Source organism: Pteronotus mesoamericanus, unplaced genomic scaffold (assembly GCF_021234165.1).
Source record: "Pteronotus mesoamericanus isolate MK-2021 breed Mesoamerican mustached bat unplaced genomic scaffold, CSHL_Meso_final contig_179, whole genome shotgun sequence".
In the NCBI taxonomy this organism is placed as follows: domain Eukaryota; kingdom Metazoa; phylum Chordata; class Mammalia; order Chiroptera; family Mormoopidae; genus Pteronotus; species Pteronotus mesoamericanus.
Genome location: NW_026555075.1, coordinates 1,625,641 through 1,631,909, shown reverse-complemented (window position 1 = coordinate 1,631,909; position 6,269 = coordinate 1,625,641). Strand labels below are relative to the sequence as shown.

Here is a 6,269-nt window from a genome sequence, read left to right as displayed (position 1 = left end):
ATACTTTGAATTGACTATTACATGAAATACTCTGGGCTAGTTAATCCTAAATGTAGCATATGAAACCCAAACCTGCCTTTATTATCAAGATTAATTTCATTCCAAGAGATGATGTCAGTGAGAGGGTAGAACAGGAGGTTCCCGCTTATATCGCACCTTAGCAACAATAATTTAAAAGCCACCCACAGACAAAAGTGCCTCTTTTGGGATCCAGTTAAGAAATGGCAAAACCCCAGTGGAGTCTAAGACCAAGGAGGGGCAATTTTGAGAAGGCAGGCTTATACCCAGGTGGAAGTCTCACCAACCAAGGTCAAAACTACAGATACAGAAACAGCCCTGTCCCTCTGTGGACTTAGCTACATGCCTTTTGGCCTTGGTCCTACCAATAGCACCTATCTGTCAAGGGACCTAAGAGGAGAGGCATGTGCCCTTGCCTCAGGTAACAGGCATGCACAATTCAGACCTGGCTGTGAACTCCGAAGTGTGCCATAAACCGATTTCAGGCCCTTTAAGCTGTGGTCCAGGAGTGGTCCTGGCCCAGCCAGGGACCAGATAGGAGACATGCCTGTTAGTGACATTGGAGACAAGCCTGCTGCCTTTGATCTGATCATGGATTCTGAAATGGCATTGTGACTTGGCTCCAGCTCCGTTTGGGAGCAGTCCTGACCACCCAGGGGCCCTGAGAGAGGCAAGCTTCTCCACACCCTCAAAGTTAGGTCTACGGACATCAGCTCAACCTCAGGTCCTAAGTCAGCCTTTGTGACCAAACCCTAACTCCACTCAGTCATGGTGTGAGAGTAGTCCTGCCCACCCAGGAACCCCGCAAGACTCATGCGGATCCCTGCTCCCAGAGGCAGGCCTGACGGCCTTGGTCTCAGCTGTGAACCCTCATGCAGCCCTGTGATTTGATGGCAGCCAGGCTTAGCTGCAGTCCAGACTGAGTCCTGCCCACACAGTGATCCAGCAGGAGAAACACCCATCTGTGTACCTAGGATTGGGCCTGCCATCTGTGGACTCTTAACCAAAGGAGAGGTTTAGACCATCATAAAGAACAAAAAGCATTCGTTTAAGCAAAAAACGATTTCAACCAGGGATGCACAAATTCAGGGAGCAACCCAAATTGCTCTCCAAAGAGAAAGGCAGGGTTTATAAAGGCAAAAACCACAAGTGCAGTTTCTACTTAGGTTCTTCATGCAAATGAAGGATGCTGGCTAGGTTAACAGAAAGGGGTTAGTTCCAATGTGCATATGAGAGAAATGAAAACTACAAGGAAGAAAATAAAGTCCTTATATTTCCATGCAGCAGTTGTTCCAGGATGTTTATGGCTCAGCTTTGAGCAGAGTTTAGCAACAGGTTAGCAACTTAACAGAATGCTCTGAGAGCTGAAGCACAAGATGTGCATAGATCTCGGTGATTTCCTATTCCATTTTAAGTAACTCTCTCAGCAATGCTTCTTTCACTTTATTTTCTCCATTATCAGGACCTAATCGAAAATCCTGAACTGGACTCTTATTTCAGCACTGTTCCTACTAACCAAGGTCATGTAGGCAGTTCTGTCCACCCAAGGTCCAGGGGGCATTCATACCTGCCAGAGCCCCTGGTAACCGGAGCATGATTGATGGATCCTATGGTAAGAGTGTGCATAATTTAGTGAAAAGCTGCCAAACTGTTTTCCAAAAGGACCGTACCATTCTGCATTCCCTCCAACAATGAATGAGAGTTCCTATCTTTTCACAATCTCACAAGCATTCAGTGTTTTCAGTGTTGTGGATTTGGGCTATTCTGATAGTGTGTGGTGATATCTCATTGTTATTTCAACTTGCAATGGCCAAATAGTTTATGATGCTGAATGTCTTTCCATATGCTTAGTTGTCCTTTATTTATCTGGTCTGGTAAGATGTCTGTTTAAACTTCATGTTTTTAAAATGTTTTTCTGCTTATTTATGAAACCTAAAATATGAAAAGACAAATTTACCTACCTCTACAATAACCTCAAAATAGATTTTCTTCCTAGAGGCCTATTCTTTCCATCCTGACATAGAACTGAAGAAACAAGTTTATTTAATTAAGAGGAGAAAAATCAAGTCACTCATTTATAATCTTCTCTTAAAAACTAAAGGAAAAAGTACAACTGATATTTTTCTCAGGGAAGAACCCGGACAACATTGTACCTGGAAATAATAATAATGAACATCATCCAGCTGGCCTGGAACATCTGGGACTTGGCTTCCATTGTCCCAATTTCACCTCTAAAATATTGGCAGGATACAATGGTTATCACCATCGCATTCTGCATGATTAAAACGTGAAGGTCTGGGCTATTTTTGAATTATCAGTTTAGTTTTCTGAGAGGAGTCCTCACTTGTTTTGAATGCCCTTGAATTTAATTTTTATCAATTTTATGGCCAAATAAAGCAGGGATCAAACTTACTACACAAGTTCTAATTCATGAAATTACATGAACTATTAGTATTGGATGGAAAAGACTATTATTTTATAATAACTAATATATTTTGAAATAGATAACAAGTCATGGATATTTATTTTTTAAAAATATGTCTTATCCAAAAGCAATAATGTATGATTGGGAAAAGTCATGAGTACTTTATTAAACCATGTTTGGGCATGAGCGTGGTTTAGAATATGAAAGTGGTTTTTAATAGGTCTCAAGCAGTTTATGATAAAGTTATAAGCATGGCCACTAAGGGCACAGAAAGTATCACAATATAAAAAAAGAAATAAAAAAAAGAGAGATAGAAATGTAGGGAATGGACAAATTATTTTTAAACATCAATTATTTAGATAAAAATTCAACTTTACCTTCTAATACATTTTCATTTTTTTAAACCAAATGTTATAGATAATGATTCAAACAAAAATCTTATATTTTGTTAACTTTTTAATTTTAATATTAATGACCAATAAGTGTGTAGCTCATGGTCTTATAGAATGTGTTATAAAACTCTTGTTTAAAAGTGAATGTTCACCTAATGATAGTTTTATCTAATTATATTATCAAAGTTAAAATGAATAAAATCAAAGGCAAATACAATTCTGAAACAAGAACAAAGTCCATTATAATGATAATCACTAAGAAATAATTAAAAAACAGAATTATCTATTCATCATGAATCACTAAGTAAATGAAAGTTCTAGAATATTTTCAGAACTTGAAGCAACTCAGAAGGTCATTTATTTCATCTACATATTTGATACACTTATAATTAAAAGTTCTAGACAAATAAATGTCAGTTGTTTTTCTAAAGATTCTTGGGACATTCCTTGACCATCAGTTCCAAGACCCAATATTTATTAATTACATTATAGAATGTCTTTCTTCTCTTTTCCTGAATTCTCTCCTGCTGCTATTTCTTCTGGTTTACATTCTGAAGAAATTTCAAATAATCTTTTAAAGCTAGAGCAATGTTGATCAAACTTCAGTCAAACCAGCATTTTTACTTAAATGAAATAGGAAATATCAGCGTCCACTTGGGTAAAGTAGGAAAAATAATTAATTCATGTAACTTGTTCCTATGTAGGTATGTGAGAACTGAAGTCATTGATACAAGTATGTGTCTATCAGGATAAAAATATATTTCTTACTATGTGTAATGATTTTAAAAATTTGAAAACATAAATGCCTATCAGGACATCAGTGTCTTTCTTTGGTCACTTTTTATTCCTTTTATAGTTGAAGAGTATTTTCTGACTGCATGTTTCCCCTCTTTTGGACTCACAAAATTTTTTTGTTATTTACACAGTTGTACTCCTTATTAATTGACCAATTTTGCTATGGGGAAACTTATAGACAACTTTTAGACTATTTTTATAAAATTTCTTTTTTACTAACATTATAAACCTAGACTTGTAACTCTTGGAAAATGAAACATGTTTAAAACTTTTGATGTATGATTTGTGACATGACTGCTATTTAGCCTTCATGTCAATGAAAATAGCTCACATTGTGTCTGCAAACTTAAATTATTAGAATTGATGATAATCTAAGAAGTGGTTTTGTGTGAGGTGCAATTGAAACATCAATTATGTTTAATAAATATTATCCCTTTGACATGTAGTATTAAAAGGCTTTTAAGAAAGGTTTTCTTCACATTAACATGACACAATTTCTCATTACCAGAGGCAGAAATAACAAAACTTTTGATTGATTTTAAACATTGATATTATTCTTTCCTAAATAAAAACTAGAGAGATGAAAAGAAATATGGTTTTATGAAACCCAAAACTTTGCCTTGACATTTCTTTTTAAATCAACTGTAGTCAGGCATATTATACAGAAAATAAAACATTATACATTTCTAAGTGTACAGTCTGATGAGTTTTGACAATGTATATACCCACGTAACCATGACCCTTTCCAGTCTTCCTTCAACCATGCTGTATGAACAAATATTATTGTTGAAATTTACTTATATTGTTCTATGTAGTGTGTTTCTTTTCATTGCTGGAAGGTATTCTATTATATCTATATCACAATGAGTTTCTCTATTTACTTATTGATAGACATTTGGATTTTTTCTAATGTTCGGTTATTTTGAATATAGCTTCTATGAATATTTGTGTACAAGTCTTTTTGTGGACATATATTTTCATTTATTTTTGGTAAATACCAAAAATTACAATTACTGAGTTAAATGTTAATTGTGTTTAACTTCATAAAGAACTCTGTCAAAATTGTACTTCAAAGTGGTTATGCCATTTTATACTCTCACCCAATGTATAAGAATATATTTACTATACATCCTTGCTAATACTTAGTATTTTATCTCTTTTAATTTTAGCTATTCTATCAGGGTTCTCCAGGGAAATAGAACCAATAAGAAATTATAGAGGCAATACATGTATATGATATTGGGTGGGCGGGGAGCAGCACAGTGAGTCTCCTTTATTTTTATTATTTGTAGGAAACAGACATTTAGATCTCAAAATTTAAATTACAAAATGACCAGCAGCAGTTTAAAGCATTTCAACAATGCTTGTGAACTCCTCTTTGCTGTCACAAACAAGGCTGTCATTCCACGATCAAAAGGCAGAATTGTCCCAAGTAGACATGTTATATATCCTGTGGATACTCAGGCCACAATGCTCAGGTCCCATGTGTGACTGTGTCTTGTTCCATCTTCTCTCCACTTCCGTCGGCGGGGCCTGATCTGCGTTCCCTGACAGGTCTGTGACCTGACTGCAACATGCCCTTCAGCCACTCCGCTTCCGCCCAAGGTGATAGTTTGCTATAGCGTTCTTTTGGGTTTTTTTTATCCTCACTGGAGAACATGCTTGTTGATTTTAGAGAGGGGGGAAGAGAGGGGTAGAATCATCAATCAGTTGCTTTTCACACGTGCCCGTACTGGGGACCAAACCTGCAACCCAGGCATGTGCCATGACAAGGAGTCCAACCCTCCTTTTTGGTTTAGAAGATGACTGGCCCGGGCTGCTATGGCAGTCTTCATCGCTTCTACATCTCCTGGAGGTGGGCCACCTTCCTTTTAGTCCAAACCAGCACCTGGATTGAAAGGTTTGTTTCTCCTGGCAATATCCTTTGCAATTTGTGCACCCCGTTTGCCCTTGACCATTTTCTGTTTCCTGACGTTCTTTTAGTCTCACCTCCTGGAAACTCAATACTCTGACTTGTAGTACTTTATAAACTACATATAGTCTGTAATGCTTCTTATTTGTTACAGGATTTCTTAGAATACTTAGATAAGTCAATGATTTGAGAGATGCCAAAGGGTCTAGATCACCCAGATCTAGACTGTTGTGGGTGCGAATGAGTTCCGCCAGACAGCGGGGCCTGATCAACTCCCTCACTTATACCACATATCCTACTGTTGTTCACCAACAATGTCTTCAAAGTCCCCTCAAGAAAATACAAAACCATCCCATTTCCTGATTTCATTGTCAGAAAAATCAATAGCATCAAAGGTGTCTAAAGTTCTACCCAGATTTTCAATGACAGGAATTTTATATCCATGGAAGCCCCACTCGCAGTCCCACACGACGTTGGTATCCTGAGCCACCTGCTCGATCAGCTCCACCGTCAGCTTCTCCATTCTCCATGTATACATTTATAATGGCCCACATGATTGTGAAGGCTAAGAAATCCAAGGCCTGTAGTCAGCAAGATGGGCACCCAGGAGAGCTGATGGTGGGAGTTCTAGTCCAAAAACCAGCAGTCTCAAGAGCCAAGAAGAGCAAATGTTTCAGTCTGAGTGCAAAAGCAAAAACAAAAAAACAAAAAAAACCCCCAAAAAACA

General features: G+C 37.3%; 1 pseudogene; it reads right to left on the bottom strand.

Moving 5' to 3' along the window:
* Nucleotides 1–5,104: 5,104 nt before the first annotated feature.
* LOC129065436 (U2 small nuclear ribonucleoprotein A'-like) lies at nucleotides 5,105–6,065 on the bottom strand (annotated as a pseudogene).
* Nucleotides 6,066–6,269: the final 204 nt, after the last annotated feature.